Raw genomic sequence first — 12,874 nt, 5'->3', positions numbered from 1 at the left:
CCCTAAAAAGACAAAAAGCATGTATTATTATGAAAATTGTTTTTTAACCTCTGGATCCCAAAAGACTTTCAGATTTCCAGAGGCCCGGGAACCACCCTTTAATTGCAGAATTAATAGAGGGAGAACATGTGAGAAAAAGGTCATATAATGGAAATGTAGTAGGCAGTTAGACAGATGAACAGAGCAAGGACGATGGGCCAGGTACAGAAGGTCACCAGGATAGAAAGCCCCAGGTGCCTAGCAACGAACAATTGTAGATTGGAACCTCATCCCCAGGGTGACCTTTCTTCCCCTAGCATATCCATGGTCATGCGGATGGGACTCCTTGACCTTTCCTCCCTTGAGATAACATCTAGGCCTCAGCTGTATTTCAGCTGTAGATCCAGAAAAGCAGCAAAACGAGACCAGTGACCCCCTGGCTGACCTTAGGACCAATTGCATTGAATAATGACTCCCTGCCTTGGAGCCCACCAGTGAATCAGTGGAGACCTAAACCCTGGAAGGATACACCTGGAAAGCTGCCGAATATTCTATTAAGCTCTTCCCCTGAGCCCTCCCCTAAAATCTCCCTCCTAAAAACACTTAGGGTAGAGGGCCCAGTCAGCTCTCCCTCTCAGAGGCATGCCTGTGCCTCCCCCCTCTCCTCCAGGCTTGTTAGTTCCAAGCTTCAAGGGCCCTTCCTTTGCCTCTAAAACTTGTTTTCTAAGCCCATCTCTTCTACCAATTACCTTTTCCACCTCTGTGCTTTTATAACTAAACTAGAGGCCTGGTGCACGAATTTGTCCACATTGAAAGAAAATTAATTAGAAGAAATATTTTAGAGGCCAGGGAGGGATCGAGGGAAGGCTCCAAGGTATATCCTGCCCATCTTGCCCAGTCCTGATCTGCCAGACCCCAGCAGCAAGCTAACCTACCAGTCAGAACGTCTGACCCTTATGGTCAGTGCGCGTCATAGCCACTGGTTATGGATGTTCTTTTACAATTGGAGTCTGAAGTCTTCCCTAGCCAAGGTTAACAAAGGTTGCTGAATCCAGGTCCAGTCTGATCCCATGGGTCTAACACCCAGTGCTGTCAAGCAGCCTACAGCAGAAACAAACAGTTGAATTGACTTTAGTATATAATTTTATTAAAACAAAGGATACAGACTTCAAGTACCAGGAGAAGCAGATTAGGAGAAAAACGAGTGGGAGACAGGATTTTAAATGGGCCTTGAAGGATTGGTACAAATTGTCTGAAGAAAGGGTTGGAAGGTAAAGGCTTGCTCAAAACATGCAAATGAAGAACTAACCAAGGTTCTGACTAGACTGACCACTGAGATCTTGTGGATATGAAAGGCAAGTAAAGAATAATACCAGGCTTTTGTTCCATTGTGGTCCTATATATAGGAGGTGATCAGTAAATCTAGGTTGTCAATATTACCTTCAAAATTGTGAGGGAGCCCTATAGGTGGTTGAGTGGTTGAGTGTTGATCTATGAACCAGTTCATAGTTCAGTTCCCCGGGTTGCAGGCTCGATCCCTGGAGTGGGGGATAAAGGAGGCAGCCGATAAATGATTCTCTCTCATCCTCTCTCTCTCCCTCCCTCACCTTTCCTTTCTGAAATCAATAAAAATATGTTAAAATAAAATAAAATTGTGAGGGAGGCCCTGGCCAGGTAGCTCAGTTGATTACAGCCTCTTCCCAATACACCTAGGTTGTGGTTTGACCCCGCATCAGGGCACATACAAGAATCGCCTAACGAATGCATGAATGGGTGGAACAAGTCAATGTTTCTCTTTCCTTCCCTCCCTTCCTCTGCCTCTAAAATCAATGAATTAAAAAAAAAAAAAAAAAAAGTGAGGGAGGAAAGTTCTTTACACTGATAGACGGTAATGATGGGGAGGTCAAGACTCAGCATTTGTCTGTAGATGAAAATCCATTAGAAAAGGAGTATGTCAGAGAGAAAAGCAGTTTTGCTAATGTATTCCTGATTATTGGAAAAGCTCATAGGAGCAACTTTTCAGCCTTTTGGCTGAAATCAAGTGAAAAGCCCGTGGAATCGTTTGGCAAGGAAAAGGGGGTGCCTGAGAATATTCACACAGGTCTGGAAAAACTCAAAGAAAAATACTTGTGTTGAAAACAGCATTCCAACATATTATGAGTATGTCAGATCCAAATTCGGTGGGCTCTGAGTCTCTTGAGCTCAATGAATGAAACGTGGCAGCCTCCCTTCAGCCCAAGGCTGCCAGGCCTTTCGCGATTGCATAAAGCGGGCCCTCTGCGCTTGCCGTAACGCGGACTCTACCATTGCGCTCCGAGGGGGGGATTTGGCTGCAGCGGAAGAAGGGGAGCACAGGGTGTGTGTTGGGAAGCCGGGCCCTCAGGAGGACAGTGGCTTCACGGATTCCCAACCAACCCTTCCTTCTCCCCTTCACCCCTCCCCTCCGCCCCTGTCCGGCCCGGGCCTCTGTGTCTCCTCGCGGTGGCAGGTGAGCGTGGGGCGCGCGGGCTCCCGGGTTTCGCCGCGCACCCCCTGAGTCCCGGGGCGGATGGCGGCGGCCGGCCGGGGAGGCGGCCTCGGCACAGTAATGGCAGCGCTGTGAGCGGGGGAACGCGAGTGACAGCCGCCGCCGCCGCCGCCGCCCACTCTCCGCGCCTGGGCTTCGTCCTTCATTCCTTCGAGCTGCCTCCCCTCCCCTTGCCCCTGTCCGCGTCCCGCTTCTGTAGAAGGTAACCCCTCGGAGGGGCCGGGAGCCGGCTGCAGGCGCCGGGAAACTTGCCTCCCCGGCTGATGGGTGGCGGGGATGGGGCGGGGGAAGGAGTTGGGGGCAAGGACGGGGGATCGGGAGGGGGGAGCGGGTGGCCTGGGAAGATGGTGTCCTGTAAGTGTGCCCGGCGTCCCAGAGTGCTGTCCCCTGAGTCCAGCCACCCCCTGCACCGGGTCCCTGGCCTCCACGACCTGGCCTTGGCCGCCCCTCCCTTGGCCCCGTTTTCCTCGGGAGGAAGGAAGGTGAGGGTGCGTGTACTCCAGTGCTTATTGACGTGCTCGCAGGGACTCACAACTCTGTGTTTGTGGTAGGGGGCGGCGTCAGTCTCTGGCATCCTTACCACGAGTATTTTCACTTTTGTTTCCGCAGACAACGAGGATTGATAGCTATGGGGAGGAGTAGCCTATGTACATGCTAGCCTGGCTTAACAATTAGGGTCTGATGAAATAAGATCCTTAGGCTCTCTTCAGAGCACTTACACACGAGGAAGTCTGGACCATTCCCTACCACCCCACAAATGACGTGCTTGTAAATAAGACATCTGTGAATTGCACGCTGATTATTGTTACATCTTCTCTCTCTCTCCTCCCCACCCCCCCCACGGGTTACTATTACCATTGAAGGACCTTACTTTGGAAGTTTAAAGTTTGAAAATAATAAGATATAAACTGTTAACAGTATCTGTAGATCTATCCTCTACCCTGTGATTTTTCCATGTTTTATAAGTGTGAAGTTAGTTTACACGTCTTTTATGATCACCAGCCTGTCACTAAATTTAAAGTCGTGGATCTTTTCTAAAGTCATTTTTGCCTTGTCTATCAGTTAAATATTTATTAAGCACCTGGTTCTTATGCGAAGCTTAAAACACTGAAATTTCAGTTCTCCTGAAGTTTCAGTTTTGGTGGTAGGGTGGGAGAGATAGCCAATGAATGAGACATAGGAATAATTTCAGAAAATCATGTGTTATAAAGAAAATAAAATAGGGAGTTGTGATAGTGACTGGGAAACTACTTCAGATGCTGTGATCAGGAAAGCTCTGAAATGACATTTGGCTTGATATCAGGAAAGTGAGAGGGTCCTAGCCTTTGGAACTCTGACTGAAGTGTTCCTGTCTGAGGGAACAACAAATGGAAATGCCCAGAAGTAGTATCAAGTTTGGGTTTAGGGAACTGAAAGAAGCTCTGATAAGGCTCTAGTGAAAGATAAGAAGTAAGGTCACAGCCTGGGGCCAGATTGCGTGGGGTCTTATTGCCCAAAGGCAGTTGGCTTTTATTTTTTTAAAGTACTTGTACTGGAATTTTTGCAAAGCCGGGAGTGTTAGGGCCTGATTTACAATCTGACTGGAGGAGTTAGGATGAAAGGAAAAAGGAAGCAGGAAAACTGTAAAGACTGTGGTAGGCTGAGTAGAGTAGTGCTAGGGACAAGTAAAAAAAGGTTTTGAGGTAGATTTTGGAGTTAAAGGTATTGAATTTGTGGTTTGGATGGAAGTGCATTTGGTTGGGACTGATGCTTTCTGGGTTTTGGGGTTTAACTGGAGGATGGCAATACCATGTATAGAGATGGGGAAGAATTGAGGGAAGCAGGTTATATGGGGATAAAGTAGGATTGGACATGCTAAATAGAAACTATTAGATGTTCAAGTGGAGATTAGAAGTAGGCATTTGGATATGCAAATTTGGAATTTAGTGGAGAGGTTAAGGAGTTGTTTATTCAACAAATATTTTCCAAGCACCAGCTATGGACCAGGCAGTGGGGATATACTAGTAGTGAGAAAATAGATAAAAATCTCTGCCTTCATGGGACTTAACTTTTGATGAGGAGAGAAAGAGATGGGGACTCATCAGCATTTATCTCTTGGGTTATTTATGCTTTGAATAAAAACTACATTCACGTGAGTCAAAATTTAAAATGTTTAAAAAAATGTTTAATGGAGTATAGAATGAAAATCTATATTTTTTTGTCTTCCATTACCAGTTTTGCTTGGAGCCAAACAATATAAATGTTTCCACATATAAGCAAATATGTACATATTCTCCCTACTTTGCAAAATTGGTAGCATAATTCACCTGCTTTGACATCTTCCATTTTTTTTTAGAGTATTAAATAGTATTTAAAAGTTATGAAACATGAAGGGCCCACCTAAGAAAACATGTGGAAAGCAGAGAAGAAAGTCATGGGGCATGGCAACATTTTCTGAGTTGTTCTTTGCCCTCTGAGTTTTGGACCTATAGATGTGGAGTTGTTTAAAGAGCTTTTTGTGAGATGTTTTATAAAAGTTAGCATTGTTTATTTTGTGCCCCTTTCTTATCTGCCTGTTTTCTTTAAAAAGTTAAAAAAAAAATTGATTTCAGAGAGATGAAGGGCGAGGGAGAGAAAACTAGAAACATCAATGATGAGAGAGAATCATTGATCTGCCGCCTTCCGCACACCCACTACTGGGGATGGAGCCCACAACCCAGTTCCGTCCTGAAGGGAAATCAAACCATGGCCTCCTGGACTATGGGTTGACACTCAACCACTGAGCCATATCACAGGGCTGCATGTCCTCTTTATATGCTGGAAAAATATTTGATTATTATCGAAAGCACTTTTTTCATGTATGTATTCTCAAAGTAAATTGGTGATAGGATCAGGCCTTGAATCTTAATATGTTGAAAACTTTTTACTGGCTAATGTTAAATCTTGGAAAAAGAAGCAGAAATTTGGAATGTTGCTATCTTACCTAATAATAAACAAACATGTAAATTGACCATACCTTTGTTATGCCCATGGCCAATCAGAGTGACTATGCAAATTAACCCAAAACAAAATGGTGGTTAATTTGCTTACACAGGCGCCCAGATCATTGTGAGGTAAGCCCTGGGCAGGAGCGGACCCCCTGTGATTGATGGAAGGGAGTGGGGGCTCTCATCCTCTCCAGGCCGTAAGCCCCAGGGATCAATCTCAGGCAGCTGGGGCTTGGAGCAGGAGCGGACCCTCATAGATCCCTTCTGCTTTCAGCCTGGGCAGGAGCGTACCCCTGTGATTTATGGCAAGGAGCTGGGGCTCCACCCCTGCCCAAGAGGCTTTCCGGCCTGGGTGGGCCTGGGCAGGGGCGGAGTCCGTGATCAGAGGGAGCTGGAGGGGCCCTATCCAGGCTGAAAGCTTTGCCAAGAGGCTTTAGGCCTGGGCAGGGCCCAGCCTGTGATTGGTGTGAACTATAAAGGAAACACCTTTTCTTTTCTTCTTCTCTTTTTTTTTTTTAATAAACCTTTATTGTTCATATTATTTCAAAAGTTCCTCATTCCCCCTCCCCCCCACCAGGTTCCTATCCCACCCTCTGTCCTTTCCCCACTCCCCATTGTCCTCATCCATAGGTGCACAGTTTATGTTCAGTCTCTTCCCGCATCCCCCACTCCTCTTTTCCCTGAGAATCATCAGTCCACTCCCCTTCCATACCTCTGATTCTATTATATTCACCAGTTAATATTGTTCATCAGGTTTTTTGATTCACTTGTTGATAGTTATGTATTTGTTGTTCATAATTTTTATCTTTATTTTCTTCCTCTTCCGAAAGAACCCCCTTCAGCAATTCATGTAATTCTGGTTTGGCGGTGATGAACTCCTTTAGCTTTTTTTTATTAATGAAGCTCTTTATCTGGCCTTTGATTCTGAGTGATAGTTTTGCTGGGTAGAGTATTTTTGGCTGTAGGTTCTTGCTATTCATCACCTTGAATATTTCTTGCCATTCAGGTATGGCCTGCATGGTGTCTGTTGAGAAATCAGCTGACAATCGTATGGTGCTCCTTTATAGGTAACTACATGTTTCTCTCTTGCTGCTTTTAATATTCTCTCTTTGTCTTTTGCTCTTGGAATTTTAATTATGATGTGTCTTGGTGTGGTCCTCTTTGGATTCCTTTTGTTTGGGGTTCTGTGCACTTCCTGGACTTGTAAGTCTAATTCTTTCACCAGGTGCGGGAAGTTTTCTGTCACTATTTCTTCCAGTATGTTTTTGGTATCTTGCTGTCTCTCTTCTTCTGGAACCCCCATAATTCTAATGTTGGTTCGCTTGAAGTTGTCCCAGAGGTTTCTCACATTATCTTCAACTTTCTGGATTCTCTTATCTTCTTGCTTCTGTGGAGGAGTATCTTCTGGCTCTTTATGTTCCAAATCTTTGGCTTGATTCTTGTGATCTTCCATTCTGTTTTTAGGACTCTGTATAATATTTTTTATTTCAGACAATGTATTCTTTATTTCTTGTTCATCCCTTATTATTTCTAGTTGATCCCTTTTCATATCCTCATAGGTCTTATCGACCTTTTCTGGGAAATTCTTGAAAAATCTTATAAGCGTGGTTTTGAACTATATATCCAGTGGCTTTTTGTCCTCCATTTCTTTTGTTTGTGATCTGTTTCCTTGTCTCGGCATTTTCGCAGCTTCCCTGAGTTGGTAGCCTTTAAAGTTTCTGTGTTCAGCTTGGATGGGGTGGAGTTTCAGGGTGGAGCCTACAGCCTTGGCTTCCGTCAGCCACGCCCTATGAGGCTCCTGAGCCTCAGTGTTCTCAGGGTCCTTCGGTACTTGCTGCAAGCACCTCTGAGAGAAAGTTGACCTTGAGTTTCGCCCGCTATCCAACAGTCTAGGCTCTCCCCCAATGAGCCCGGAACTGGGGTTCAGTTCAGTTGGAAGTGGGGTTCAGAGCAGTCTGGAACTTTTGTCTACTTCCTGCTAGGGCAATCCAGCAGCACAGTCAACCGCCCGTTCTCTGAGCGCAATGTGCGCGCCCCTGGGACTTCCTTTCGCTGTTCCCCTGGGTTTCTGCCTTATAGCCCAGGCTTCCTCTGTATAAGTCCCAGGGTCTGGCCTAGAACTGGGGTTCAGTGCAGTCGGAACTGGGGCTCAGCACAGTTCGGAGCTTTCGTCTCCTTCCCACCAGGGCAATCTAGCAGCAGAGTCTGTGGTCCGTCCTCTGCGCGTAATGTGTGCGCCTCTGGGGGTCTGCCTTTCGCCGCTCCCCTGAGATTCCGCCTAACAGCCCAGGCTCCCTTTGTATGAGCCTGGGTCCCCAGGGTCTGGCCTAGAACTTGGGTTCAGTGCTGTCAGATCTGGGGTTCAGCACAGTTTGGTGCTTTTATCTCTTTAACACTAGGGAATGCCAGTTAGTCACTGAGCCTCCCCCTCCTCTCCGGCTTCGTCCTCTCCGCGTGCGCAACGTATCTCCTCTTATTTTCCTTTTGGTTTTCTCTTTCCTTCTCGTTGTAGAATTTCCAGTCAGTCGACTTTCCTGTAGTTCTGGATAATGTCCATTTTGTATTTTATTGAAATTGTTGTGTGAGGCTGCAGTTAGGTGTTACCTATGCCACCATCTTGGATTCTCTGTTGGGAGGTTTTTGATGCAATCTCTTTAGTGTGTTCATATTTTTTTTTTTTTCATGAATCAGTCTTGGTTGGTTTTATATTTCTAAGAATTTATCCACTTCTTCTAGGTTGTTGAAATTGTTGCATATAATTATTCATGGTAGTCTTCTCTGATCTTTTATATTTCTGTGCTATCAGTTATAATGTCTCCTTCATTTCTGATTTTATTGTTTGAGTTCTTGCTTTTTTGTTCGTGGTAAGTCTAGCAAAAGTTTTGTCAATTTTGTTTATTTTTTTAAAAGCCAGCTCTTAGTTTCATTGATCTTTTCTATTGCCTTTTTAAGTGTATTTCATTTATTTCTACTCTGGTCTTTGTTATTTCATTTTTTTGTATTAACTTTGGGCTTTTATAGTTTTTTGACTTTTGAAGTTAGGTTGTTTATTTGAAATTTTTTGTTTCTTGATGTGGACATTTCTTCCCTCTTAACACTGGTGTTGCTGTAGTCCATAAGTTTTGGTTTATTGGATTTCCATTTTCATTTGTCACAAGATAGTTTAAAATTTTTTAATTTCTTCTTTAACCCATTGTTTAACCTCCACATACATGGATAGGCAAAAGTAGGTTTACAGTTATTCCTATAGAAAAAGATATGCAGGTTACGATTATTACAATAGTTTTGTTTATTTTATGTTTTAAAATACATTTTTATTGATTTTAGAGAAAGAGGAAGTGAGAAGGACAGAGAGATAGAAACATTGGTCAGCTGCCTCCTGCACACCCCCAAATGGGGATTGAGTCTGTAACTCAGGCATGTGCTTTGACCTGGAATCGAACCAGTCACCTCTTGGTTCATGGGTTGATGCTCAGTGACTGAGCCACATTGACCAGCACTACAATAGCTTTATGAATTCAAAAGAATAAACTTGGTTTTGCATGCTTAAAACTATAAACCTACTTTTGCCAATCCTGTATTTGTGACTGAGTTTTTTTCTTGTAATTCATTTCTTGTTTATACCATTATGGTTAGAGAAGATGCTTGATATGATTTCAATTTTCTCAAGTTATGTTAAGACTTGTTTTTTGGCCTAATATATAATCTGTCCTAGAGAGTGCTCTGTGTGCATTTGAGAAGAATATGTATTTTGTTGCTTTTGGGCGGAATGTTCCATGTACATTTGTTAAGTTTATCTGCTCTAACGTGTTGTTTAAGGCTGATGCTTCCTTATGATTTTCTGTCTGGATGACCTATCCATTGATGCATAGGGGGTATTAAATTCTCCTCCTGTTATTGGATTGCTGTTTATTTCTTCCTTTAGGTCTGTTAATTTGTTTTATATATTTAGACATTCCTATGTTGGATGAATAAATAATTATAAATATGATATTCTCTTAAATTGACCCCTTTATCATCAAGTCCTTTTATTAATGTTTCTTGTTACAGTCTTTGTTTTAGGCTGCTTTTTTTCTGGTACAGGTGTAGCTGCCACACTTTGGTTTCTATTTGCATGGAATGTCTTTTTCTTTATTCACTTTCAGTCTGTGTGTATTTTTACATCTGAACTGGGGTCTCTTGAAGGCAGTGTATAGATGAGTCTTGTTTTTAATCCATTCAGACATTCTGTATCTTTTAAGAACGTTTTTATTGATTTTAGAGAAAGGGAGAGAGATAGAAACACCAATGAGAGAGAAATATCAATTGGCTGCCTCCTGCACGACCCTCACCAGTGATGTGCCCTGACTGGGGATTGAACCTGGGACCTCTAGGTTCATGGTTTGATGCTCAACCATTGAGCCACACCAGCTGGGTCCAAGCTATATCTTTTGATTGGAGAATTTAGTTCACTTACATTGAAAGAATTATTAAATATGTACTTGCAATCTTTTTTTTATTGTTTTCTGGTTGTTTTATAGTTCTTGTTTGTTTCTTTTATTCTATTCCTTTGTGGTTTGATGATTTTCTTTAGTGGTCTGCTTAGAGTACTTTATCAAGTCTTCTTGAATTTGTAGAGACTTAGACTTATGTGTGATCTTTCTTTGATAATGTCCCATGTGTTTTTGAGAAAAATTTATATTTTCCAGCTTTGTTGTGAAATGTATCTGTAAATGTCAATTAAACCCATTTGATCTAGTGTGTCATTTAGGGTCTTGTTTTCTTGTTGATTTTTTTTTTTTTTTTTTTTTTTTTTTTGTCTAGAAAATCTATCCATTGATGTCAAAATCTCCTACTATGACTATATTGTGGTTTATCTCTTCAAGTCCTCCATAAGTCTTTTTATATATTTGGTTGCTTCTGTATTGAGTACATATATGCTTACCAGGCTTATATCCTCTTGTTGTATTGGTCCCTTTAGTATTATGAAGTAGCCTTCATTTTCTCTTATGGATGTCTATTTGTCAGGTATAGTATTCCTATCCTAGGTTTTTTTGTTTTTGTTTTTGTTTTTGTTTTTGTTTTCATTTCCATTTGCATGAAATATTTTTTTCCATCGCTTCACTTTCAGTCTTTGAATCTTCTGATTTGAGCTGGATCTCTTATAGACAGCATATATATATGTGGGTTATGTTTTCTTATCCATTTAGCTATCCTATATCTTTTTATTGTAGCTTTTTAAGCCATTTACAACTAAGACTATCTATAATAATAAAAGCCTAAGTGACCATTGCAACCGAACAGAAGACTGAATAGGCTGTGTGGGGCAACTAAGCCAACAGGGTGGTTAGTGAGGGACGGCCAAACAGCTGAGCAGCAGGCTGCATGGGGTGATCAGACCAACAGGAGGGTTAATAAGGGGCGACCAAATGACTGAACAGCAGGCTGTGGGGGGCAACCAGGCCAGCATGGGGGTTAGTGAGGGGTTATCAAACGATTGAAGAAAGGCTGCATGGGGCAACCAGGCCAGCAAGGGGGGTATTTGGGGGCAACCAGGCATGCAGGTCGGGCCAGTGAGTGGCAACCAAATGACTGGGCAGTAGGCTGTGTGTGCGACCAGGCCAGCATGGGGATTAGTAAGGGGTGACCAAATGACCGAACAGCAGACTGTGTGGGGCGACCAGGCCCGTGGGGGGGCATTTGGGGGCAACCAGGCCAGCAAAGGGGGGTAGTGAAGGGCAACCAGGCCAGCAGAAGGGGGTCGTGAGGGGCGACCAGACTGGTTGGGAGCAGTTGGGGGCGACCAGGCTGGCGGGGGGGGGAGGGGACAGTAAGGGGCGACCAGGCTGGCATGGGGGGGGTGACAGTTAGGGGTGACCAGGCCTGCGTGGGGGGCAGTTCAGGGTTACTAGGCCGGCAGGTGGGGTAGTTAGGGGTGACCAGGCCAGCAGGGGTGCAGGTAGGGGCGATCAGGCAGGCAGGCAGGCAGGTGAGCAGTTTGTGAGAGGGATGGACAATTGCCGGTTTAGACCCAATCCGAGGGGTCCTGGATTGGAGAGGGTGCCGGCTGGGCTGAGGGGACCCCTCTCTGGCCTCTAATCTATATATATAAGCCTAATCGACCAGCTGACTGGCCAACCGGTAGCTATGACATGCACTGACCACCAGGAGGTAGACATTCAACACAGGAGTGGAAACCACAGACATGGAAACATGGAACAGATTAATGAATCTCAGAGGGAAAGGGGGAAGGGAGGGGAGGGGCAGAGATTAACCAAAGATCTTATATGCTTACTAGAGGCTGATGCATGGATTTGTGCACTGTGGGGTCCCTTGCCTGGCCTGCAGGAATTAGGCCAAAACCAGCCTGGTGTACAAATTCATGAACTGGTGGGGTCCCTTGGCCAGGCTTGTGAGGATCGGGCTAAAACCGGCAGTCTGACATCCCCCAGGGGCCCCTGAATGCGAGAGGGTGCAGGCCAGGCCCCTAGTCTCTGTATGTAAAAGGATAAGTGACCGGCTAAGCAGCTGACTGGCTGGTAAATATGATGTGCACTGACCACCAAGGGATAGATGCTCAACACAGGAGTGTTGAGCAACAGCAACTTCGCAGATTGCCCCTTGCACTCAGGGATCCCTTGGGGGATGTTGGGCTGCCAATTTTGGCCAGATTCCTGCAGACCAGGCTGAGGGACCCCACCTGCTGGAGGGAACCTGCTCACTCTGCAGATGCCCTTTGAGCCCTGGCGTTGCTCCAGGTCAGAAAGGGACCATGGGAGGTTGGCTCCAGGGCATATCTGGCCCATCTCGCCAGCCCTGCCCCACTGGCTACCTTTTTTTTAATTAAAAAAAATTTTTTTTTAGTATGTTTTATTGATTTTTTACGGAGAGGAAGAGAGAGGGATAGAGAGTTAGAAACATCGAAGAGAGAGAAACATTAATCAGCTGCCTCCTGCACACCTTCTACTAGGGATGTGCCTGCAACCAAGGTACATGCCCTTGACCAGAATCAAACCAAGGACCTTTCAGTCTGCAGGCCAACACTTTATCCTCTGAGCCAAATGGTCAGGGCTCTTTGGCTACCTTCTAATTAATTTCCTTTTAATGTGCATGGGTCAGTGTACCGGGCCTCTAGTTTTTAATAGGTAGTACTTATATGTTGCCATTTTTATTCTTTATGCCTGTGTTCCCCTCTTTCTCTCTCCATTTCTTCTTCTTACAACAGTCTCTTTAGCATTTCTTACAGTGCTGGTTTGGTGGTGATAATCTCTTTTAGCCTTTTTTTTTTTTTTTTTTTTGTCTCCATAACTGCTGGATAGTGTTTCATTGCTGGATAGAGTGGTCTTGGATTCAGTCCCTTCGTTTTTATTACTTTGTATACTTCATGCTATTCCTTTCTGGCCTGAAGTGTTTCTATTGATAA

At 44.3% G+C, this 12,874-nt stretch overlaps 1 protein-coding gene across 4 annotated transcripts in view; it reads left to right on the top strand.

Annotated features, from left to right (window-relative positions):
* Positions 1–2,296: 2,296 nt before the first annotated feature.
* The window catches only part of CUL2 (cullin 2), a 102,948-nt gene continuing 92,370 nt past the window's right edge, over positions 2,297–12,874 (top strand). For 2 of the 4 annotated variants that reach the window (XM_084876834.1, XM_084876835.1), the window contains exon 1: positions 2,525–2,708. The gene's annotated coding sequence lies outside the window, so the exon portion shown is untranslated. Of the gene's footprint in view, positions 2,468–2,524; positions 2,709–12,874 lie in introns of those variants that run through there. The other 2 variants (XM_084876836.1, XM_084876837.1) reach the window with 2 other exon arrangements.

Source organism: Pipistrellus hanaki (assembly GCF_964339955.1).
Source record: "Pipistrellus hanaki genome assembly, chromosome: 1".
Lineage (NCBI taxonomy): Eukaryota > Metazoa > Chordata > Mammalia > Chiroptera > Vespertilionidae > Pipistrellus > Pipistrellus hanaki.
Note: the sequence above shows the minus strand (reverse complement) of the source record. Positions and strands in the feature narration are given on the sequence as shown.